General features: G+C 36.6%; 1 long non-coding RNA gene across 1 annotated transcript; it reads left to right on the forward strand.

Annotated features, from left to right (window-relative positions):
• LOC125107580 (uncharacterized) lies at positions 1-26,751 on the forward strand. The gene is made up of 3 exons (XR_007129600.1): positions 1-198; positions 12,316-12,321; positions 26,740-26,751. It is a non-coding gene; the product is annotated as an uncharacterized LOC125107580 (long non-coding RNA).
• Positions 26,752-27,276: the final 525 nt, after the last annotated feature.

The raw sequence follows: 27,276 nt of genomic DNA on the forward strand, positions 1-27,276 counted from the left end.
GGGTATGGGGCGGGGGAAGTCCGTGATGGACAGTTCCTGATTGGGAAGTTCCTGGGTGGAGAGCTTCAGTTTCCTGGCGGTGACGTGGAGGCTGCAGTGAGGGTGGCGGGAAAGTCCGCCATCTTGGAGAGGGTCAGTGGGAAGATCCGCCATTTTGGAGCCCCGGTTTCCCAGCTGGCCCATCAGATACTTACTCCTGTGGCCTGAATACCAGGCCTTCACCTTCTTGTCAATACCATGACAAACTCTTCACCGCACTAAATTACACTTTTTTTTTGTAAGATTTTATTTATTTATTTTACAGAGAGAGACACAGCAAGAGAGAGAACACAAGCAAGAGGAGAGGGAGAGGGAGAAGCAGGCCTCCCGCTGAGCAGAGAGCCCAATGAGGGGCTCAATCCCAGGACCCTGGGATCATGACCAGAGCCAAAGACAGATGCTTAATGACTGAGCCACCCATGTGCCCTAAATTATACTTTTCTTGAAAGCAAAGTCACATTTGAAAAGACAGGCAAATATTATTATTTATTCAGATATATGTTTTTTACTTCATAAATTTTTTTAATATAGGACATTAACTGAGAAAATATTTTATTAAGTCATAATTTGTGTTTCTTAGAGACAACTACCTTTTTTCTTTATGGATCATAAATGACTTCAAATGCTACAACTTTTAAAACCCATTCACATTTTTCTTGTTGGAACAAAGACGACACATTACTACTGTTAAAGTCAATAAATTTTCCATGTGAAAAAGTTCTTAATTTCTGAGAAATGCAAGAGAAAAATATTTAGAAAATAAAAAATACAGCTGAGTTACTCCCTTCCATTCTAAAATTTTAGTCCCTTCACCTTCATATGATTCTATAAATTCTTTCACCCTTTATTTAATAATCTAGATATACTTTATGCTCTACATTCTACCATACTTTATTAATATTTTTATTAATAATATAATATTAATATTATAATATTTTATTAATAATAATTTTTCCACACTCAACACAAATCCTTTTAAATAGAATTTTTGTTTGTTTGTTTGCTATTGTTCAACATGATTTGTTAGCACATTCAACTTAAAATCTAGTCAAGGGGAAAAAATTGGCAGATTTTTTCTTTTAATTTGGGTTTTGCTTTTATACTATTGTCAATCCTGAGTCAACATACTGTTATAATCAACCAACAGATTTGTGATCAGTTTCTGGAGGAAAATTTAAAATAGCCGTGGATAAGCTGTATACTACTATGTATCATAATTTTACTTAATTTAAAATTTGACTTTATACTAAAGATAGCAAAGTCTTATAATTCTTGGGACACAAACTCTGTACCAAATTTCCTAAAAGTTTATAGTATCCATCAGGCTAAAAGATCCTGGCTGAGCAATGTAAAATGGAACCAATGATTACTGATTCCCCAAGGTGAGTTCCATCCTTTACCAGACTAGAAAAAGCTTTTCCCATGTGTACTTAACACAGGTTTCTAAGGAGGTTATGTCTGTGTTTTTTATTCTAATTATGCAGTATACTAGTAACCAATGAATAATGTTGCTCTTTATCTATGAAAGAATAAGTTAATAGAAGGAACTTCCTGTGTCTCATAAACTCAGCAGCATTACATGAACTCCCACCCCAATATATGAAAAATAGACTTGAGATTCCAGAATCTATCCTTCTACACTTGCTTCAGCCCCATATTATTCATCCTACAGGCATGCTTAAATGAGAGCCTTTCCCATTATCTAGTTAATTTTTACTCAATATTAAGTCTGTCTTGACATTATTCACCTCGAAAGTCTTCCCTGGTCATCTCAGACCAAGTGCAGTGATGCCATTTATGCTCCCATGGTACCCTCTATTAATACGCACTATAGCATTCAACAAGTCCATAACAATTTCTCATTTCCAGGTGTGAGCAAGGACCATATTTTAGTCACCATTTTATTTCCAATTCATTCTACAGTTCTTGGTACATACTTGATAATAAATATTCTATTGAATCAATTCTCACTAAAACATGTTTGCCATCCCATTTTACCCTTAGAATAGTATGTAATCACCCATAGCTTTCCAACTGATTAATGTTGATCTTTGAATCCAGTTTCTCTACCAACACATCAAGAATCGATAACACTGAAAGCGAATTCCTGGAATCTCAAACTTATTCATGAGCTACCCTCGTTGATGACTGCTCCTTTATGTTCACTCAACTCATACTAAACTAAAACACAAGCCTCTTGGCTTTGATATGGGACTCTTGTTCTTGGATACTGCCCTTGGCTTTCCTCAGCTTGGATTTGCCAACTGCCATTTAGACTCCTTCACTTTGAAGTATCCTCAGAAACAACATACCATATATGACTGGTTTTGGTCCAGAACATGGCTTTGATTGAGTTTATCTTAGCCTTTGTGGACAGGAATTTCACAACATAAATATTTGATAAGGTTTTATGTCCGTGACATGACATGACAGCAGTGCTCTTCTAATTTTGTTTATTTTCTATTTCTGCAATATACTAAACTTTCTTCCTATCATAATACCTCCCTAACAACATAAAGATTAAATAATATGTTGAAGCTAAATATTTTAATCTTGTCAAATTATTGTTTTAACAAGTAACATTTTATTATTATGGGTAGGTGTTGTAAACCTGTAAGATATATAATTGCTTAATTGTTTTTATTTTCTTATAAAATGAAATGTCATCTACAAATTTTCTATATTCTTAGAGTAATCCATGTCTTTGACTCCCCATATTTACCATTAAAATGAAAGTGATAACACTAGATAACGGAATGAATCACAGTAGGATCCTCCCACCATTCTTTCCCAACTTAGTCCCTTGGAGAAAGTATGAAAAAAGTTCTAAATGTTTTTCACTTAGATTGTAGCACACTAATAAATATTAATTCCACTATTTTACTTTGTCTTTGCTCTATTCCATTATTTCTCCAGTGGTATCAAATAGGAAAGCATCTGAGTTCATGTTAAATCCAAGAGAATTAGGAGGATGTTATGCACAAGCATATGAAAGTCACTGTCATCTGACAAAAATTCATGTAATATATTTACTATATAATTTTGGGAGATATAATATATATATAATACAGATGTAACATACATATAATACAGACACACACAGACACACACACACATATGATTTGTGCATCCAATTTTTTTTTTTTACTAGACACTACAGTTTGTTAAAATTGAAGCTTCAAGTGTTATTCTGACTTACATAATTCTGAAGAAAAACATTCTGGACTAGTATTCTAACATATTCTAACATATTTTTCATGCTTGAAAGCAAAAATCAATATTGAATGGAGATAAGGAAGAGAGAAGAAAAAGAAGCGTTCAGCAAAAGACAAAAAAAAAAAAGAATATCAAGAATAACCTAAATTTAATTAAAATAGAATCTTTTTTGTGAAGTTGCTCAAATCCGGATTATTATAAAAATATTAAAGACAGAGTGATCTATGACCAAAATATGTTTTAAAATTTCTTTTGACTGGTAATATATTTAAGTAGCATAACTGGACATCTTACATGGACTAGTGTATTTGATCTAAGGGAAAGTGATTTATAGGGATTAAGAAGGCTTCTGGAAATACATTTAAGTATGACTTTTATTGCGGTTCAGACATATATGAGCATGATTTGCAAACACTGGGGCAGTCTGGGAAAAGATTATTTGCAGAGGGAAATGAATAGCAGTCTAGTCTCTCAGGAAAGAATATGTCCTTAAAAAGAAAGAACTAACTGTCCTGCTAAATTTGAACAGGTAGATAAGAAAGCTTTAGCTGCTACAAAGAATTGGAACTCTAAAAAAATGGAGTTGTTAATACTAGAATTTCAGTTCCTAAATCATGCCTTAGTTCTAGGTTGAAGTATAGCATAATTCAAACACGATTTTGGTATCCTGAAGGGTTAGATATGCTTCCAATAGCAAAATGTTGTACCTGGTGGGACTGTGGTTTAGTAGGATGGTGGTGGCCATCATCAGGCACCACAGTATGAATACCATAGAAGTAGATCTATATCTGAGCATATAGGAGATTCTCTCTCATACTCCAAGAAACACTTAAGGGAAAACACATTATTTACATGAAAAGAAAGAAATTAAACCAGGCTGATCTTAATACAGTAAGACATTTCCTAAAATATAAAGAGGTCTAAGTCTACCAATCTACAGAGTTCTAAGCTCATTTGTTCCTTAATATAACACTGATTTTAAAATATTATTGGAGTGACATCAGCAAGATGGCAGAATAAAAGTTTTCAGCCATTATTAGCCCACAGGAACACTGATTTTGACAACCATCCAAGGACAAAAGCAGTACTGTGGGAGTCCAGAAGTACAGCAGAGAAATTCCAGCACATCACTTAAATAAAAATTATAACATATGTATCAAAAAAGACAAAAACAGTATCACTCTATCTGTGTCATCTTCCCCTACAGCAGCACAGCTCATTGTTAAAATGGAAACCTCTCAGCCCATAGATTATGTAGCCCATTAGAGAATGTAGAGAGCGAGTGCCCAATCTTCCCAGCTATCTGGTACACAGCCCAGTCAGCTCACTTTTTTTTTTCTCACCTCATCCAGAATACTCAGGGGTTTGGCACCCAGACTACTTTAAGGATTAGCAGAGGTAAGTGTTTGGAAGAGGCTAAGAGCAAGGTGGAGATGTGGAGACTTAGATAACAGGGTTTGGAACTCAATAACAGACCATTAATTCTAATACCTGCTTTATGGACTCTGCCAGGGGTAACACCTGGAAAACCTTGTCTACAGACTATTCCAACTGGCTAATGAGCATCCTCAATGCTCTGAATATATCACCTTCATTTGGCCAGCTTCCCCCATATACCTTCAGGGATGTCAAGTGTGAGTATTTGCACATGACTTGCAAGCACATGTAGACAGCCAGTTTGATTTGGCAGGATTGAGAGAAGTCACAGAAACTAGGGCATTTAAGGGTAATACCCTAGGGAAAATAAATAAGAAGTTCTCAGCACCCAGCTAGACATTGTAAAATTGAAAGAAGGCATATGATCTTATGAAATCCCCCCTTGCAGTCCTGGGTGGCTCAGTCAGCTAAGTGTCTGCCTTCAGTTCAGGTCATGATCTTAGGGTCCTGGGACTAAGCCCTGCATTGGGTTCCACACTCAGGGGGGAGTCTGCTTATCTTTTTCCCTCTCTTTCTCGGTCTCTGTCAAATAAATAAATAAAATCTTTAAAAAAAAAAAATGTGGAGTCAGTGTATCCCTGGATATGACCTGCGAGAGCCTCTAATCTCTTGCCAGCATTCTGAATAGTGAAAATGTTTCTCTCCTGAAGCCAGTCAGTAAAGGGTGGAGGAGTGGTTTTCTTCCGCAAAAGGCAAAGTCTTCTGCCTTGGAGGCAAGACTTCAAGAAAAATAAAAATCAAAGACCACTGACACCACCAAAAGAACACAGTAATTTTCTCACAACTGACCCCCCAAAAACATATATCTACTACTTGACCTGATAAAAGATTTAAAATAATTGTTTTAAGAAAGTTTAGTGAGGGGTCCCTGGGTGGATAAGTTGGGTAAGCATCCAACTCTTGATTTTGGCTCAGTTCATGATCTCATGGTCATGAGATCAAAACACATCAGGCTCCATGCTCAACAGAGAGTCTGTATGAGATTCTCTCTTCTCTCTCTGCCCCTCATAGCTTTCTCTCTCCCTCTCTTTCCCTGCCTATCCATCAAATAAATAAATAAATCTTTTAAAAAAGGAGGGATGCCTGGGTGGCTCAGTTGGTTAAGTGGCTGCCTTTGGCTCAGGTCATGATCCCAGTGTCCTGGGATCAAGTCCCACATCAGGCTCCTTGCTCTGCAGGGAGCCTGCTTCTCCCTCTGCCTCTACCTGCCACTCTGCCTGCCTGTACTCTCTCTATCTCTCTGACAAATAAATAAATAAAATCTTTAGAAAAAGAAAGTTCAGTGAAATTCAAGAGAACATAGGCAAAATCAGGAACTCAACAGTGAGATACAAAAGAACTCAACAGAATCAGGAAAATGGTGTGTAAAAAAATAGAAAATTCAACAGATCTAGAAATTTTAAAATATTCTGGAGCTGAAGTATAACAATGAATGAATAAAAATACAATATAGCACATCGAGAGCAGACTCAATCAAGAGAAGAAAAAATATGTAAACTTGAAGACAGGCGATTTGAAACTTTCTGGTCAGATGAGAAAAAAAGAAGAAAAAAAGGAATTAAAAAGACTGAAGAAGTCTGCAGGCATATCACCAAGAGAATTAATATACATATTGTAAAAGTCCCAGAAGAAGGAGAAAGAAAGAGGGGCAGTTTACTTAAAGAAATTATAGCTAAAAACTCCCAAATCTTGGGAGAGAGATGGGTATCCATTCATATGAAGCTTGAAAGTTCCCAAAGAGGACTTCAACAGGATACACTATAATCAAACTGTCAATAAACTTAGGACAAAGAGAGAATTGTGAAAGCAGAAAGAGAAAAAAACACTCATAATATACAAGGGAGCCTCTATGAGTCTATGGCAGATTTCTAAGCAGAAATTTTACAAGCCATGAGAAGTGGACAACCAAGAATGTTTTACCTGCCAAAGCATCCTTCAAAAATGAAAGATAGAAACTTTCCCAGACAAACAAAAGCTAAAGGATTTCACTACCACTATAAATGCCTTATGGGAAAAAGAAAGGCTAAAAAGAGTTCTTCAAACTAAAATGAAAGAATGCTAAGTAGCAACATAAAAACAGAAGTATAAGACTCATTAGTAAAGGCAAGCAGGTAGTCAAATTCAGAGTACTCTAATACTGTAAGTTTGGTTATAAACAACATTTAACTCTAATATAAAGGTTTAAAGACAAAAGAATTAAAAGTAACTATAGTTATGATATTTTGTTAATGGATCCACAATATAAAAAGATGTAAAGATGTAAAGTGTGACATCAAAAACAAAATGTAGTGAATTATGGGGTTTTTGTATGGAAGTTGTTATCAACTACAAATAGACTGCTATATTTTATGTAAGTGTTGTGGTAACCAAAAAGAAAAACCTACAACAAATGCTCAAATGATAAAGAGGGAAAAAAAATCAAAGCATTCACTATAGAAAATCATAAAATCACAAAGGAAAACAGCAAGAGGAAGAAACAAACAAGAGAAATACAAAATAGCCAGAAAATAGTGAAGAAAATGGCAAGTTAGTCCTTACATATAAATACTTCAAATATAAATGGATTATATTTTATAATTGCTAGACATAAAATAGACAAATGGATGAAAACAAGATCTAACTACAAGTTGCCTGCAAGACACTCGCTTTAGCTTTCAAGACACACATAGATGAACATGAAGGGTTTAGAAAGATATTCCATATAAACAGGTACCTAGAAAGAGCAAGAGTAGATATATTTTTATTCAGCTATGGACTATCATCCAGACAGAAAACCAATAATGCAACATTGGACTTCACTACACTTTAGACCAGATGGACTTCACAGACATATATAGAACATTTCAACCCACACCAGGAGAATATATCTTTTTCTCAAGTACACATAGAACATTTCCCAGGAGATAGATCATAGTCAGGATACAAACATGTTTTAACAAACCAAGGAGTAAAATCATACAAAGTATCTTTTCTGAACACAATAGTATGAAAGTAGAAACCAACAAAAGGAAAAAAAAAATGGAAAATTCACAAATATGTAAACATACACACACACACTTCTGAACAACCCAAAGGTCAAAAAGGAATCAAAAAGGAAATAAAAAATTATTTTAAGACCAATAAAAATGGAAACACCATATACCAACACTTGCGGGATGCAGCAAAAGGAGTTCTAACAGGGAAGTTTACAGCAACAAACACGTACATTAAGATAAAAGAAAAATATCAAATAAATAACCTAACTTCATACCTCAAGGAACTATAAAAAGAACAAACTAAATTCAAAGTTAAGAGATGGAGGAAAATAACAAATATAAGAACAGAAATAAATGAAATAGAGACTAGATAAATAATAAAGAAAATCAAATAAACTAAAAGCTCTCTCTTTCTCTCTCTCTCTCTATATATGTGTGTATATATATATATATATATATATATATATATATATATATATATATAACCACAGTTAATAACATACTCAATGGTGAGAAGCTGAAAGCTTTTCTTTTAAGGTTAGGAACAAGGCAAGGAAGCCCAGTGCTGCTACTTCTTCTATTCGACATAATACTGAAACTCCTAGTCAGAGTAATTAGGCATGAAAAAGAAACAAAAAGCATCCCCCCAAAAAAAGTAAAAATGTGTCTGTTTGCAAATGACATGATCTTACATAGAGTAATCCTTGAAAACTCCACCAAAAATTATTTGAGCTAATAATATGTTCAGTACAGTTGCAGGATATAAAATCAATATACAAAAATCAGTAGTGTTTGAGTGCACTAATAATAAACTGAAAAAGAAGTTAAGAAAACAATCCCATTTGCATTAACACCAAAAATAATAAATATTAGGAATAAGTTTAAGCAGGTATAAGCTCTTTATAATGAAAACTGTAAAATACTGATGAGAGAAATTGAAGAAGACACAATAAATGGAAAGATAGTATGTGCTAATGGATTAGAAGAATTAATATTTTTTTTAAAGATTTTATTTATTTATTTGACAGAGAGAGATCACAAGTAGGCAGAGAGGCAGGCAGAGAGAGGAAGGGAAGCAGGCTCCCTGCTGAGCAGAGAGCCCGACGCGGGACTCAATCCCAGGACCCTGAGATCATGACCTGAGCCGAAGGCAGCGGCTTAACCCACTGAGCCACCCAGGTGCCCCTAAGAATTAATATTTTTAAAATGCCCACACCACCCAAAGAAATCAATAGGTTCAATATAATCCTTATCATATCTCCAATGAAATTTCCCACAGAAATAGAAAAAAAAAAAGTACTAAAGCTCATAGGGAACCACAAAAGTCCCTAAAGAGACAAAGCAATTTTGAGCAAGAACAAAGCTGGAGGCACAACACTGCTTGATTTCAACTATTGTTTTTGTTTTTGTTTTAACAAATTCTATTCCAAATCGGACTTCAACTTATGATCCCAAAATCAGGAGTTGCATGCTCTACCAACTGAGTCGGCCAGGTGCCCCCAACACTGACTGATTTCAAAATATACTACAAAGTTATAGTAGTCAAAACAGTATGCATAAAAACTGGCATAAAAGCATACAGAACAAATATCCCAGAAATAATCAACAAACTTACAACCAAATGATTTTTGACAAAGGTGCCAGGAATACGCAATGGAGAAAGAATAGTCTCTTCAATAAATGGTACTGAAAAAAAATGGATATCCATATGAGTAACAAAAAAGAACCCTTATCTCACACCATACATAAAAATAAATTCAAAATGGATTGGAATTAAATGTAAGACTTGAAACTGTAAACATATTAGAAGAAAACATAAGAAAATATCTTCTTGACATTAGTCTGGATGATGATTTTTTAGCAATTATCCCAGAAACAGTCATTAAAAAAAAAAGATAAATGGGATTACAAAATCTATAAAGCTATTGCATAGGAAAGAAAATAGAGTGAAGGGACAGTCTATGGAATGGGAGAAAATACTTGCAAACCATATACAGGCATACCTCATTTCTTTTTTTTTTTTTTTTTTTTTTACAGCTTTATAAACATATATTTTTATCCCCAGGGGTACAGGTCTGCGAATCGCCAGGTTTACACACTTCACAGCACTCACCATAGCACATACCCTCCCCGATATCCATAACCCCACCCCCTCTCCCAACCCCCTCCCCCCATCAACCCTCAGTTTGTTTTGTGAGATTAAGAGTCACTTATGGTTTGTCTCCCTCCCAATCCCATCTTGTTTCATTTACTCTTCTCCTACCCCCCTCAACCCCCCATGTTGCATCTCCTCTCCCTCATATCAGGGAGATCATATGATAGTTGTCTTTCTCTGATTGACTTATTTCGCTAAGCATGATACCCTCTAGTTCCATCCACGTCGTCGCAAATGGCAAGATTTCATTTCTTTTGATGGCTGCATAGTATTCCATTGTGTATATATACCACATCTTCTTTATCCATTCGTCTGTTGATGGACATCTAGGTTCTTTCCATAGTTTGGCTATTGTAGACATTGCTGCTATAAACATTCGGGTGCATGTGCCCCTTCGTATCACTATGTTTGTATCTTTAGGGTAAATACCCAGCAGTGCAATTGCAGGGTCATAGGGTAGTTCTATTTTCAACATTTTGAGGAACCTCCATGCTGTTTTCCAGAGTGGTTGCACCAGCTTGCATTCCCACCAACAGTGTAGGAGGGTTCCCCTTTCTCCGCGTCCTCGCCAGCATCTGTCATTTCCTGACTTGTTAATTTTAGCCATTCTGACTGGTGTGAGGTGATATCTCATGGTGGTTTTGATTTGTATTTCCCTGATGCCGAGTGATATGGAGCACTTTTTCATGTGTCTGTTGGCCATCTGGATGTCTTCTTTGCAGAAATGTCTGTTCATGTCCTCTGCCCATTTCTTGATTGGATTATTTGTTCTTTGGGTGTTGAGTTTGCTAAGTTCTTTATAGATTTTGGACACTAGCCCTTTATCTGATATGTCATTTGCAAATATCTTCTCCCATTCTGTCAGTTGTCTTTTGGTTTTGTTAACTGTTTCCTTTGCTGTGCAAAAGCTTTTGATCTTGATAAAATCCCAAAAGTTCATTTTTGCCCTTGCTTCCCTTGCCTTTGGTGATGTTCCTAGGAAGATGTTGCTGCGGCTGAGGTCAAAGAGGTTGCTGCCTGTGTTCTCCTCGAGGATTTTGATGGATTCCTTTCTCACATTGAGATCCTTCATCCATTTTGAGTCTATTTTCGTGTGTGGTGTAAGGAAATGATCCAATTTCATTTTTCTGCATGTGGCTGTCCAATTTTCCCAACACCATTTATTGAAGAGGCTGTCTTTGTTCCATTGGACATTCTTTCCTGCTTTGTCGAAGATGAGTTGACCATAGAGTTGAGGGTCCATTTCTGGGCTCTCTATTCTGTTCCATTGATCTATGTGTCTGTTTTTGTGCCAGTACCAAGCTGTCTTGATGATGACAGCTTTGTAATAGAGCTTGAAGTCCGGAATTGTGATGCCACCAACTTTGGCTTTCTTTTTCAATATTCCTTTGGCTATTCGAGGTCTTTTCTGGTTCCATATGAATTTTAGGATTATTTGTTCCATTTCTTTGAAAAAAATGGATGGTACTTTGATAGGAATTGCATTAAATGTGTAGATTGCTTTAGGTAGCATAGACATTTTCACAATATTTATTCTTCCAATCCAGGAGCATGGAACATTTTTCCATTTCTTTGTGTCTTCCTCAATTTCTTTCATGAGTACTTTATAGTTTTCTGAGTATAGATTCTTAGTCTCTTTGGTTAGGTTTATTCCTAGGTATCTTATAGTTTTGGGTGCAATTGTAAATGGGATGGACTCCTTAATTTCTCTTTCTTCTGTCTTGTTGTTGGTGTAGAGAAATGCAACTGATTTCTGTGCATTGATTTTATATCCTGACACTTGACTGAATTCCTGTACAAGTTCTAGCAGTTTTGGAGTGGAGTCTTTTGGGTTTTCCACATAGAGTATCATATCATCTGCAAAGAGTGATAGTTTGACTTCTTCTTTGCCGATTTGGATGCCTTTAATTTCCTTTTGTTGTCTGATTGCTGAGGCTAGGACTTCTAGTACTATGTTGAATAGCAGTGGTGATAACGGACATCCCTGCCGTGTTCCTGACCTTAGCGGAAAAGCTTTCAGTTTTTCTCCATTGAGAATGATATTTGCGGTGGGTTTGTCATAGATGGCTTTGATAATATTGAGGTATGTGCCGTCTATCCCTACACTTTGAAGAGTTTTGATCAGGAAGGGATGCTGTACTTTGTCAAATGCTTTTTCAGCATCTATGGAGAGTATCATATGGTTCTTGTTCTTTCTTTTATTAATGTGTTGTATCACATTGATTGACTTGCGGATGTTGAACCAACCTTGCAGCCCTGGAATAAATCCCACTTGGTCGTGGTGAATAATCCTTTTAACGTACTGTTGAATCCTATTGGCTAGTATTTTGGCGAGAATTTTTGCATCTGTGTTCATCAAGGATATTGGTCTGTAGTTCTCTTTTTTGTTGGGATCCTTGTCTGGTTTTGGGATCAAGGTGATGCTGGCCTCATAAAATGAGTTTGGAAGTTTTCCTTCCATTTCTATTTTTTGGAACAGTTTCAGGAGAATAGGAATTAGTTCTTCTTTAAATGTTTGGTAGAATTCCCCCGGGAAGCCGTCTGGCCCTGGGCTTTTGTTTGTTTGGAGATTTTTGATGACTGTTTCAATCTCCTTACTGGTTATGGGTCTGTTCAGGCTTTACATTTCTTCCTGGTTCAGTTGTGGTAGTTTATATGTCTCTAGGAATGCATCCATTTCTTCCAGATTGTCAAATTTGTTGGCGTAGAGTTGCTCATAGTATGTTCTTATAATTGTCTGTATTTCTTTGGTGTTCGTTGTGATCTCTCCTCTTTCCTTCATGATTTTATTTATTTGGGTCATCTCTCTTTTCTTTTTGATAAGTCTGGCCAGGGGTTTATCAATCTTATTAATTCTTTCAAAGAACCAGCTCCTAGTTTCGTTGATTTGTTCTATTGTTTTTTTGGTTTCTATTTCATTGATTTCTGCTCTGATCTTTATGATTTCTCTTCTCCTGCTGGGTTTAGGGTTTCTTTCTTGTTCTTTCTCCAGCTCCTTTAGGTGTAGGGTTAGGTTGTGTACCTGAGACCTTTCTTGTTTCTTGAGAAAGGCTTGTACTGCTATATATTTTCCTCTCAGGACTGCCTTTGTTGTGTCCCACAGATTCTGAACCGTTGTGTTTTCATTATCATTTGTTTCCATGAATTTTTTCAATTCTTCTTTGATTTCCTGGTTGACCCATTCATTCTTTAGAAGGATGCTGTTTAGTCTCCATGTATTTGGGTTCTTTCCAAATTTCCTCTTGTGATTGAGTTCTAGCTTTAGAGCATTGTGGTCTGAAAATATGCAGGGAATGATCCCAATCTTTTGATACCGGTTGAGACTTGATTTAGGACCAAGAATGTGATCTATTCTGGAGAATGTTCCATGTGCACTAGAGAAGAATGTGTATTCTGTTGCTTTGGGATGATATGTTCTGAATATATCTGTGATGTCCATCTGGTCCAGTGTGTCATTTAAGGCCTTGATTTCCTTGTTGATCTTTTGCTTGGATGATCTGTCCATTTCAGTGAGGGGAGTGTTAAAATCCCCTACTATTATTGTATTCTTGTCGATGTGTTTCTTTGATTTTGTTATTAATTGGTTTATATAGTTGGCTGCTCCCACGTTAGGGGCATAGATATTTAAAATTGTTAGATCTTCTTGTTGGACAGTTCCTTTGAGTATGATATAGTGTCCTTCCTCATCTCTTATTATAATCTTTGGCTTAAAATCTAATTGATCTGCTATAAGGATTGCCACTCCTGCTTTCTTCTGATGTCCATTAGCATGGTAAATTCTTTTCCACCCCCTCACTTGAAACCTGGAGGTGTCTTCGGGTTTAAGATGAGTTTCTTGTAGGCAACATATAGATGTATTTTGTTTTTTTATCCATTCTGATACCCTGTGTCTTTTGATTGGGGCATTTAGCCCATTAACATTCAGGGTAAGTATTGAGAGATATGAATTTAGTGCCATTGTATTGCCTGTAAGGTGACTGTTATTGTATATTGTCTCTGTTTCTTTCTGATCTACTACTTTGAGGGTCTCTCTTTGCTTAGAGGACCCCTTTCAATATTTCCTGTAGAGCTGGTTTGGTATTTGAAAATTCTTTCAGTTTTTGTTTGTCCTGGAAGCTTTTAATCTCTCCTTCTATTTTCAATGATAGCCTAGCTGGATATAGTATTCTTGGCTGCATGTTTTTCTCGTTTAGTACTCTGAATATATCATGCCAGCTCTTTCTGGCCTGCCAGGTCTCTGTGGATAAGTCTGCTGCCAATCTAATATTTTTACCATTGTACGTTACAGACTTCTTTTCCCGGGCTGCTTTCAGGATCTTTTCTTTGTCACTAAGACTTGTCAATTTTACTATTAGGTGACGGGGTGTAGACCTATTCTTATTGATTTTGAGGGGGGTTCTCTGAACCTCCTGGATTTTGATGCTTGTTCCCTTTGCCATTTTGGGGAAATTCTCTCCAATAATTCTCTCCAATATACCTTCTGCTCCCCTCTCTGTTTCCTCTTCTTCTGGAATCCCAATTATTCTAATGTTGTTTCGTCTTATGGTGTCACTTATCTCTCGAATTCTCCCCTCGTGCTCCAGTAGCTGTTTGTCCCTCTTTTGCTCAGCTTCTTTATTCTCTGTCATTTGGTCTTCTATATCGCTAATTCTTTCTTCTGCCTCATTTATCCTAGCAGTGAGAGCCTCCATTTTTGATTGCACCTCATTAATAGCTTTTTTGATTTCAACTTGGTTAGATTTTAGTTCTTTTATATCTCCAGAAAGGGCTTTTATATCTCCCGAGAGGGTTGCTTTAATATCTTCCATGCCTTTTTCAAGCCCGGCTAGAACCTTGAGAATCATCATTCTGAACTCTATATCTGACATATTACCAATGTCTGTATTGATTAGGTCCCTAGCCTTTGGTATTGCCTCTTGTTCTTTTTTTTGTTGTGAATTTTTCTGCCTTGTCATTTTGTCCAGATAAGAGTTTATGAAGGAGCAAGTAAAATACTAAAAGGGTGGCAACAACCCCAGGAAAATATGCTTTAGCCAAATCAGAAGAGATCCTGAATTGTGAGGGGGGAGAAAGGGGATAAAAAGGGGTTCAGAAAGAATGAAAAAAAAAAAAAAACTATTAAAAAAAAGAAAGCCGATAAAGAAAAAATATAAAAAGAGGAAAAAATATATATATATTAGATAAACTATTTAAAAAACGTTAAAAAAAGAAAACGGTAAAAGTTAAAAAAAATTTAGCAGAAGAAGAGAAAAAGAAAAAAAAATTGAAAAAGAAAAAAAATTAAATTAACTGCAAGGCTAAAAAATCATGGGGAGAAAGCCATGAGTTCTGTGCTTTGCTTTCTTCTCCTCTGGAATTCCGCCGTTCTCCTTGGTAGGTGAACTTGGTCCTGGCTGGGTTTCCCGTAGATCTTCTGGGGGAGGGGCCCGTTGTAGTGATTCTCAAGCATCTTTGCCCCAGGCGGAGTTGCACCACCCTTACCCGGGGCCGCGCTGAGTAATCCGCTCGGGTTCGCTTTCGGGAGCTTTTGTTCCCTGAGCGCTTTCCGTAGAGTCCGGAGGACGGGAATAAAGATGGCAGCCTCCCGGTCTCCGGCCCGGAGGAGCCGAGAGCCCGGGGCCCCACTCCTCAGTGCGCCCTCAGAGAACAGCGCCAAATGACTCGCGTCACCCTGGCCTCCGGCCGCGCTCCGAGCTGACCGAGCCTGCGACCGGTTCAAGGCAACCCTGAGCTGAGAGTCACTCCTTGGCTCTGTCTCTGCAGCCGGCTTCCCCGTTCTAATACCGGTAAGCTCTGCGACACTCAGACACCCCCCGATCCTTCTGCGACCCTGCGGGACCTGAGGCCGCACTTACCCCGCCTGGGCTTCACCCCAGTTAAGCCTCTGGAGCGATGTCCCTCAGCGGAACAGACTTTTAAAAGTCCTGATTTTGTTCCGTTGCTCTGCTGCTCGCCGGGAGCCGGCCCCTCCCCCCGCAGTCTATCTTCCCGTCGCTTTGGATTCACTTCTCCGCCAGTCCTACCTTGCAGAAAGTGGTTGATTTTCTGTTTCTGGAATTGCTGTTCTTCTTCTCTTCAATCTCCCGTTGGATTTGTAGGTGTTTGCAATCTTTAGATAAGCTATTTAGCTGATCTCCTGCTACCCGAAGTAGTCTCAGCCTGCTACTTCCCCGCCATCTTGACTCCTCCCCCCGCATACCTCATTTCTATTGTGCTTCACTTACGGTGCTTTACAGATACTCTGTTTTTACTTTTAATTTTTTTTTTTACACAAATTGAAGGTTTGTGGCAACTCTGGCTTAAGTAAGTCTGTCAATGCCATTTCTCCAACAGCATTTGCTCATTTCATGTTACTGTGTCACATTTTGGTAATTCTCATAATATTTCAAACTTTTTCATTATTATATTTGTTATGGCGATCTATGATAAGTGATTACAACTCACTGAAAGTTCAGACAATGGCAGCATTTTTTAGCAATAAGATACTTTATAATTAAGGTATGTACATTTTTTAGACATGATGTTTTGCACACTTAATATACTACAATATAGTGTAAACATAACTTGTATATGCACTAGAAAACCAAAAAACGTATTTGACTCGCTTTATTGTGATGGTCTGGAACCCAACCCACAAGATCTCTGAGGTATGCCTATATCCAATAAACAAGTAATTTCCAAAATATATAAGGAACTCAAATAACTCAATAGCAAGAAAGCAAATAACCTGGTTTCAAAAACTGGCAAAGGCCTTGAGCAGCCATTTCTCAAAAGAAGGCATGCGAATGGCCTACAGGTATATGAAAAGGTGTTCAATTTCAACTAATCATCAGAGAAATGCAAATCAAATACAGTGATCTACCAATTCCACCTGTTAGAATGGCAACACTCAAAAAAGAAGAGATAACACAGGTTAGTCATGATATGAAGAAAGGGAAATCCTGCTCTTTGTAACAACATGGATGAACCTGAAGGACACTGTGCTAAGTGAAATACATTGGAAACAGAAAGACAAATATTATATGATCTCACTTATATGCAGAATCTAAAAAAACAAACCTCATAGAAAACAAAGAATAGAATGATGGTACCAGGGGCTAAGGATGGGGTTGGGGGGATGAGGAGATGTTAGTCAAAGGGTATGAACTTTCAGTTATAAGATGAATAAGTTCTAGAGACCTAATGTACGGCATGGTAACTATACCTTATAATAATATTTTGTACAGTTGAAATTTCTTAGAGTAGATCTTAAGTGTCCTTCCCTCATATACGCCCACACATACACACACAACACAGTAAATGTACAGGGTATTAGATATGTAACTAGCTTGATTGTGCTAATTGTTTTACAATGTATACATATATCAAAACATCACATTAAATACTTTAAATGCATACAATTTTTATTTGTTAATCATACCTCAATAAAGCTGAAAAAATAAAAAATAACATTAAATATTCCAGAACAATGTTAATTTGTCACCCAACTTCATTCAGGTTCCCCTTGAAATCCTCAGAACAGAATCCAATAGGCATAGACACCTAGTACCTTGAATTTAAAATAGGCTGTAGATACAGAGTCTCCTTTATCAAACATAAGTAAGATACAGGGAATTTAGCAAAGGCCAGTGATATGAGGGTATAAAACGTGAAAGGTATAAAAATAAGCCTCTCACAGGTGACAGCTGGAAATATAATTAATACGTATTTCTGTTGGGCACCTGGGTGGCTCAGTTGGTTAAAACATCTGCCTTCAACTCAGATCATGATCCCAGGGTCCTGGAATTGAGCCCCACATCTGGCTCCCTGCTCAGTGGGGAGTCTGCCTGTCCCTCTTTTTCTGCCACTTCCCCTGGTTGTGCTCTTTCTCTCCCTCTCTCTCAAATAACAAGTCTTTAATATATATATATATATATATATATATATATATATATATACACACACACACACACACACATATATTTATATATATTTCTATTAAATGCATGTACATGCATTGTTGCAAGCATTTATGTGCATTAACTCAATCTTCATCACCACAATTTGATATAGGTTATTATAACCCACGTGGTATGGATGAGGAAACTGAGGCACACAGGACATTAACCCCACCCCTAGAAAAAACAGGATGTAGAATTAGAATCCAGGTAGTCTAGTTACATGGGTCGTGTCTTTTTTTTTTTTTAAGATTTTATTTACTTTTTTGAGAAAGCAAAAGAGCCAGAGACAGAGAGAGAGAGCATAAGCAAGGGGAGCAGCAGATGGAGAGGGAGAAACATAAGATCTCTAAGCAGGGAGCCCAACATGGGGCTTGATCCCAGGACTCTGGGATCAGGACCTCAGCTGAAGGCAGATGCTTTAACCAACTGAGCCACCCAGGTGCCCTACAGGTCATGTCCTTAACCTTTACTTCCTAGCTAAATTTTAAGCCCTTCCACAAAGATTATATCATCTTCTCTGTTCTTTCCCTGGAAAGACTATTCACCTTCTGTTATTAACCAGCATCTTCTTTAAAGGGGGTAATTTGAGGATATTCAAAAGCTCCAAATTTCTAAGGGTATTGTTCCTGGTGGAATGGTCTCTCTAAGCTTTATATGACATTTTGAAAAAGTTAACTGTTTTAAATCACCCTAGTCATTTTACTTTATATTTTTTAGGGAAAAAAAAAAACACATTTAATCTTTTCTTCAGAGAAAATAAGTATCCTGTATTACTGATACAGAAATAATTCCTATAATATCAATAATTCCTGAAGTACTTTAAGACAAGTGGTTTCATGGTTGGGAAAATCTCCCCTCCCCCAAATCTATAAACTTTCAGAAACAAGGCAGGAATTGCAATGTTTTCTTGTTAGACTCCATAAAGGTTACTTTAGTAAGTAACTTATAAGTTACAGACACATATTACTGTTGAGGGAAAAGTAATTTGTTGTAATCATTTTTAATTATAGTTATTTTTAATTATCTTTGCTGTATGTGTAAACATTAAAAATACAAACAGTGCTGCTATAGCACAGATGGTTGGTGCTTGTTACCCAGGCTGTCAAGCATCATTTGAACACCACTGCCTCCTTTTCTCTAATTGTAAAGAAAAGCAATAAAGTTGCTTCTTGGAAATAATTTTCATGTTTAAGAAAACTGGCTGTTCCTAAGGGTGGGAGAACCAATTTATGGAAAATTTCGTCAGAAAATTTTTCTCTACCCCAGCAACACTTTTAAACTCCTCTTCACTTGAGACCCCCTTCACTCTTAATGGTTCTGATTTACCCAGTAGTCAACCTCCACATGTCCATGCTTGGTTTTGCTTTGATTCAGTCAACTAATCAAGAACCTGGAATGGTTTCCAAAAAAAAAAAAAAAAAGTCCCCCTTCAAAATTTGAATATGTGCGCTGAAGGGGCAGTATGAAGTATGCAGATGGCACCGATGTTCCAAATACCTGGTTTTATTCATGTCCACACACAAAAACCAAAGTAAAATTAAGTAACATTCCAAGATTTTAACACTAAGTAGCTCTGGTGTCAACACATGATTTAAAAAAACAGCTTAAATTTTTTTGGTTATTAACATGAGAACTATTATATCCGCCACTTGGTGGCTAGCACTAAAGAGGGCCAAACTCTAGTTTGAATACTCCTCAACAAAAGATGAATTTCCTCTCTGAGCTTAGAGCCAAAGTCAAAGGCTACATCATAATTTGAATGCCAAACCTGTCAGATCAATGCAAAGAAAAAAACCGCTCTTGGCTTAGCTCGACACTGGTCAATACATTATATTCCCATTTATTTTTTAACTATTGTTCAATATTTAATGTTGTCTATGTAGGAATGCTGGACTGTGTCCAGGGCAAAAAAAATAAAGAAAGAAAGAAAGAAAGAAAGAGAGAAAGAAAGACTTAATAATCAGCTTTGCACAGAAAATAATATTCTCTACAAACATGGAATTGTAACCAAAGATCAATTCAGTTTCCTAAAAAGGAATTCAACGCATAAAGATGAAAATTAGCATAAAATATTAAAAAGAATATGGTTTAATGGCAGTCTATATCAGCTTTGGTGATAATGAATGGGATAATAGTTGTCTACACTGAGCCACCAGTTTTAGTACCAATCATTCTGATGATCTGGGGAGGCAAAAAAACATGCAAGAAAAATAATTATAACGTTTATTTTCTAACTTTCTGTATTTCTGTATATTTTAGGTCATTTAAGTACTAATCTACAGAAAGATGCACGAAACACAAGATATTAATATTTAGATACTCTCTTCTCATATATATTTACATGAGATAAGTTAATGATACAGAAAGACATTCACCCAGAAGTTGAGAAAGAAAACTCTAAATTTAAAAAAAAAGTTACATTATTTTAGTCCAAAAATGACTGTTAGTGATGAGTATTGAGATAATTAAAAATCAAATTTTAATTTATCACTGAAGGTGCCAGATGGACAGTCCCAGAGTGCATGTCTGTTTTTATCACAGAAGCAAGTTACAAAGACTACTCTGCCATTTCATGCCAATTTTATGTTTAATGATGAAATTGCCCTTATTAAAACCATAATACTTTGCTAAGTATATAGGTGAGTTATAGAGCACTCTCCTCTTAACTTTGGGAATGTGACAAATAGGACAGTCAAGATTAAACCCCACTTACTCTGAATATACTCCATAATGAATAAGATAGAACTTAACAATTTTGCATTCCTTATTTAAGTTAGTGTCTATTACATGAATTAGAATTTTGAAGTCTGTACCATAAAAGCTTATTTTAATCGTATGGACAAGTAGTTTAATTATATGTCCAGTGTCTAGCCTTGTAAAGATAATGAGTACCGCAATATATTCTTTAGAGAACAAATAAAAGACCTGATAAAAAGTCTATATAGGCATCTGAGTACAGTCTTTTATAAAATAACACACAATGTATACTTTAAAAATTTCCAAATGATGAGATACACAACAGTGATTGTGTCCACTATATATAAAAATATAATAAATATAATAAATTCAGAAAACACTCCTTTTCTTAATTGTTTACTCATTTACATTGTTCCCCTGGGCTCTCACTCACTAGTTTGGCATTTACACATCTGTTTCTCCCTGCTGTCTCTGAAGTCCATTGAAATATTATTTTCTGATTTATTGTCCTCAGCCAGTACAAAATCACACTTAACCCCAATCATTTCCCTGATCTTGGAAAACCTGAATTTTAGGCAAGAAATGATCCCTCCATTTTCCTTATGGCAGCAAACTTCTCATTACAAAATTATCCATAATCCATCCCTGACCCATGTTCCAGGCAAGAAGTTGCCTTCCAGCTTCAACGTCAAATGTGAGCCCTACAGTTAAGTCAAGACATTGGCCCCATGCTACTTAAGTGGACTTCTACTCAACCTCACCTCACGTGTAACCATTTGCATAGTTGGCTAAGGGGCTTTCACAATTCAACCTTAACTCCTTAAAAGCAACTCAAGTCCAGAAGTAGGCAGTCCAGGACTCATGCAGTCGCTCAATAATTGCCTTTGTCTTCTCTTCCAATGTTAGATGCAAGCCTTCATTTCTATTCTTGTGGTCTTGAGGCTGTCAACTGACTGCTTATCTTCCATATGTCATGGCTACATTCCAGGCATAAAGAAGAAACGAGGAGCAGTACCTGTATCATTAAAGTGAAAACTTTCCTAGAAATCCTCACCCTGTCTCTCATTGAACTATAACATACATCTTATCCCTACTGAAAGGAAGTCTGGGAAGCAAATATTTTTAGCTGTTATATTGGCTCTCTTAACATAATTATGATTCAATTGGCAAGGGGACAAGAACAATGCATTAAGTGTAGACAACCAGTTTCTGTCATGTCTAGGAAAGAACGATGGGCTTGTTTCACAATCTACGAAAAAGGTCATACAAGTTGGGTGAGTATTAATAGGTTAAAAATAAGTTCCTCTTTTCCTACCTGTCTCTCATAACTTTAAAATTACAAAGACAGTTATTTATTCAATTATTCTTCTTAAGAGAAAACTCAGTGTTGGGCAATTTTATTCACTTTTTTTAAAAAGATTTTATTTATTTTTTTTAGCAGAGAGAGACACAGTGAGAGAGGGAACACAGGCAGGGGTAGTGGGAGAGGGAGAAGCAGGCTCCCCATTGACCAGGGAGCCCAATGTGGGGTTTGATCCCAGGACCCTGGGATCATGACCTGACCTAAAGGCAGACACTTAACGACCGAGCCACCAGGTGCCCCAATTCTATTCACTTTGAATACAAGCAGTTGGTCAGCTTGCTTCCAGTATGAATGCTTGGAAGATTAGGAAGCTCTGTTCTGATACATTTTCCAATTCTTTTAATATTCCCCTGTCCCAGCTGGCTCCTTTCCTGGTTCAGAAGTTAAAGAGTAGAAATGGCATAAATGTATTGGTCTAAAAATTAGTTACAAACTTATGAATATGACTGTTTATAGTACAGGGAATACTAGTTAGATATGCTAATCCTGAGAAAACAGTTTGTTTCTGTACAGGAGTCCCTCTATTTGATGACTGCCAGAAAGCTTGCAACCAAATTTGGAATCCACTCTGATTAAGTTTATAGAACTTTATATATATATATATATATATATATATATATATATATATATATATCAAAACTACTTCTTGACTCCATTTTTCTTAGGTACATATAATTGAAGCTCTCTTACCATGTTATATACATCTTCATAATCTAAGTTTTCTTCCAAAAAGGGAGAATGAAAATAAATTATAAATAAGAATAAAAACATTCTTGTATAGTGAAGCATTATATTATATATAAGTCAAGCAAATATTTTCTACATATGGTGCATTGTGCTATGAAACCTGAGGGCATACAAGATAATTGGAACATGTTACTATTCATAAGAATCATACATATAGATAGATCTATCTATCATCTACCTATCTACCTCCCTCCCTCCCTCCCTCCATCCTCATCCTTCCTCATGCAAAACAGTGAAGTTCAGTTTGCAAATATGGAACTATTAGTGAAATGTAAGTGTAAATTAAGAATAAACATCTGCTAGGAGGTATCAAATTGGAAATCAGTAAAGAGAGGATTCAGAAAAGATGAATATGAGGTGACACTGAGGAAAAAGTGAGACCTGGTTGAAAGAAGTGGGGATCCCTGAAGACAGACAGCATGGCATAGTGAAAGGCACAGACATGGAAGTGAGCACATCATATGGAGAGCTATATGACGTAGATGTGCTAAGGATCCACAAAGACACATTAGACTGATAACAGGAGAACTTAAAAGGAGATAAGTGGAGTGCCTTCTGGTTGATTCAGCAACCAAAAACCATAAACCAGAAACCACATCATTTTGGAACTGGAAAGAGATATGATGAAACAGTGTTTCAGGAAGATTAATTTTGTAAGCACTATGAAGGATAGATTGGCATGAAACTGAATCGAAGGAGAACAGCTAGGAGTCTGTTGAAATAATCCATGTGTGAAGTCATGAGGGCCAGGACAAAAATGGTAACTGCTGAAATGGAAATAAGTAAAAAAAAAAAAAAAAAGAAAAGTGGAGCCCTTCTATGAAGCATCAGCAGTCTCCAATTTTAAAGAGAATCCAGCTGAGAACTGGAGGTGAAGCGGAGCGTGTGGCAGCACTGACCACGCTTGTAATGGTGCATATATCATTATCCACTTCTACAGATAGAGGGGTTTACAAATAATGAAGCCTGTATCTACAATTCCTACCAATTCTAAAATAATCCCCCAGTTACTATAATTTGTGCTCTGATGACTTCATGAAAATGGTTATTTCTTGATTCTAATTATACTGATAGTTTCTGAAATAAATCACTGGTTCTAGCAACTCTGAAATTTCTCTTGCATTTGGCCTCTTCTTTACAAAGTGCTTTTGCTTGTACCACAGACTGATGATAAGCCTAAAAAGTCTAAAGGGTTATGCCACACTGCTCAAAGGTCATAGTAACAGATCTTTTAAATGGGACTGAATATTCACATTGAACAGTCATTATGAAAATGACTGACTGGTGACAAAAATCCATGCTTTCCCCTCTTCCTGGAAACTTAACTTGAGTGCATCTTCTTTCAGGGTGATTATGTGACTGAATTCTTGCCAACAGATTGTCTGTAGAATTGACGTTCCTCACTTCCAGGGTTTACCTGTGTAACCACCCACATCTACTCTTCCATTCTGTGAATTTCAGAATTTGTTCTATGAATTTCAATTCCAAGGGACCTTGTAAACTACATGAAGCAGTAGTTAAGACCTCAATCAGCTATCAGCCTGGATCTCTGAAAAACTGTATAAAGCTATATATAAATATATTCCTGTTTAAATATAAACTTCTTTTTTTTTTAAGATTTTATTTATTTATTTGTCAGAGAGAGAGAGAGGGAGAGAGAGCGAGCACAGGCAGACAGAATGGCAGGCAGAGGCAGAGGGAGAAGCAGGCTCCCTAATGAGCAAGGAGCCCGATGCGGGACTCGATCCCAGGACGCCGGGATCATGACCCGAGCCGAAGGCAGCTGCTTAACCAACTGAGCCACCCAGGCGTCCCTAAATATAAACTTCTTAAGCCATTATTATTTTAGGCTCTATTTGTTAGAGTAGTTAGCCCACCCTTGTACATCAGGTATCAGATTTCCCCTTGAAAATGGTATTTCACACACACACACACACACAAAATTATGCCTGTGATTCAATGTCTTGAGATGACAGTAAATATCAGGTTGAACATCAAATTTCAGCCAAAATTGAAAATGTTTTAAAAAAAAAACTTACATAATCTTCCAAATTTTGTGAATCTTCCCTAAGACCTTAGAGCTGAGCTGTTTGTTGGGTAATATATAGTATGGGAGGTCTTAGGAATAAGATCTAGAGAGCTATTTGCAAGATCTCAAAATCATATAAAAAAATAATAAAGCAAGTAGCAGAAGCAGATCTAAGGAAGGATGCAGCCATAAACCAAATAGTTCATCAAATTAAGCATGTTTAAATGGTAGATGATGGATTAGTAATGAAAGATAAAGGAACAAATGGAAACAAAGGAACAAATGGAAATATCTGTAGGTCCCAATACCTAGTGCTCCAAAAGAGAACCTATTAGTTATTACTTGATATGTTATCCCCTTCCTTTTTATTATTTGTAAATTTTTTGATCTATGGCACATATAATTTCTGAATTACAATTTGATAAATGTTTACAATGCAATACCCTTCTCATACACTTGTCATTTCAGAGCTAATTATTCTTCTGACTTTTAGCACAATGAATATGTAAACAAAAGCATATAGAGTACATTATGTCTGCTTCTTTTGTTCTCTATATATTGAAATATATATAATACACATAATATCAATATGAAGGTCAACACTACTGAAATAAGTTTTTTTTCATTTTTGTACAGTACTCTATTCCATGAATGTATCATAATTCATTTATTCATTCTAATATTGATGGATATTTGGGTTATTTCCAGTTTGGGACTATTATAAATAATGTTGCTAAGAAAACTGTTGTGCATGCATTTTGGTACACATTTGCAGGTATCACTGTTGAGCAGAAGTGGGGTTGCAGAGTCAAAATATATTCCTATGTTCATCTTTAGAAGATATTGACAGGGGGTGCCTGGGTGGCTCAGTGTGTTAAAGCCTCTGCCTTTGGCTCAGGTCATGATCTCAGGGCCATGGGCTCTCTGCTCAGCAGGGAGTCTGCTTCCTTCTCCATCTATGCTTGCCTCTGCCTACTTGTGATCTCTGTCTGTCAAATAAATAAATAAAATCTTAGGCAGTATAGACATTTTAATAATGTTTATTCTTCCAATCCAAGAGCATGGAATGGTCTTCCTTCTTTTTGTGTCTTCTTCAATTTCTTTCATGAGTGTTCTGTAGTTCCTCGAGTACAGATCCTTTACCTCTTTGGTTAGGTTTATTCCCAGGTATCTTATGGTTCTTGGTGCTAGAGTAAATGGAATCGATTCTCTAATTTCCCTTTCTGTATTTTCATTGTTAGTATATAAGAAAGCCACTGATTTCTGTACATTGACTTTGTATCCTGCCACGTTACTGAACTGTTGTATGAGTTCTAGTAGTTTGGGGGTGGAGTCTTTTGGGTTTTCCATATAAAGAATCATGTCATCTGCGGAGAGAGAGTTTGACTTCTTCATTGCCAATTTGGATACCTTTTATTTCTTTTTGTGGTCTGATTGCTGTTGCTAGGACTTCTAACACTATGTTTAACAAGACTGGTGAGAGTGGGCATCCCTATCATGTTCCTGATCTCAATGGGAAGGCTGCAAGCTTTTTCCCATTGAGGATGATATTTGCTTTGGGTCTTTCATAGATAGATTTTATGAAGTTCAGGAATGTTCCCTCTATCCCTATACTTTGAAGCGTTTTAATCAGGAACGGATGCTGGATTTTGTCAAATGCTTTTTCTGCATCAATTGAGAGGACCATGTGGTTCTTCTCTCTTCTCTTATTGTTTTGTTCTATCACACTAATTGCTTTGCAAATGTTGAACCATCCTTGTAACCCAGGGATGAATCCCACCTGGTCATGGTGGATAATCTTTTCAATGTACTGTTGGATCCTGTTTGCTAGGATCTTGTTGAGAATCTTAGCATCCATATTCATCAGTGATATTGGTCTGAAATTCTCCTTTTTGGTAGGGTCTTTGCCTGGTTTGGGGATCAGGGTAATGCTGGCTTCATAAAAAGAGTCTGGTCCATATACACTATGGAGTATTATGCCTCTATCAGAAAGGATGAATACCCAACTTTTGTAGCAACATGGACGGGACTGGAAGAAATTATGCTGAGTGAAATAAGTCAAGCAGAGAGAGTCAATTATCATATGGTTTCACTTATTTGTGGAGCATAACAAATAACATGGAGGGCATGGGGAGATGGAGAGGAGAGGGAGTTGAGGAAAATTGGAAGGGGAGGTGAACCATGAGAGACTATGGGCTCTGAAAAACAACCTGAGAGTCTTGAAGGGGTGGGGGTGGGAGGTTAGGGAAACAAGGTGGTGGGTATTAGGGAGGGCACATATTGCATGGAGCACTGGGTGTGGTGCAAAAACAATGAATACTGTTATGCTGAAAAGAAATTAAAAAAAAAACATTTTAATGTACTTCTATTGGACTTGTAATAAAGTAAAACATGAATATTAAAATAAATAAATAAATAAATAAATAAATAAATAAAATCTTAAAAAAAAAAGATATTCGCAGTTTTCCAAATTTAACAATTCTCATGGCCACCAGCAACGTACAACAGTTTCAGTTGTTCCACATCTTTGCCAACATTTGATAGTATCAGTTTTTCAAACATTAACTGCACTGATAATTAACTTTTGGAAATGGTAATAATTGGGAAGTAGCAAGAAAAACTGAGTTGTACCACATCCTCTCTAAAATTGATAATGTCAGGGTTTTAGATTAGGCATT

The sequence above is a fragment of the Lutra lutra genome, chromosome 8 (assembly GCF_902655055.1).
Source record: "Lutra lutra chromosome 8, mLutLut1.2, whole genome shotgun sequence".
NCBI classification, from domain to species: Eukaryota; Metazoa; Chordata; class Mammalia; order Carnivora; family Mustelidae; genus Lutra; species Lutra lutra.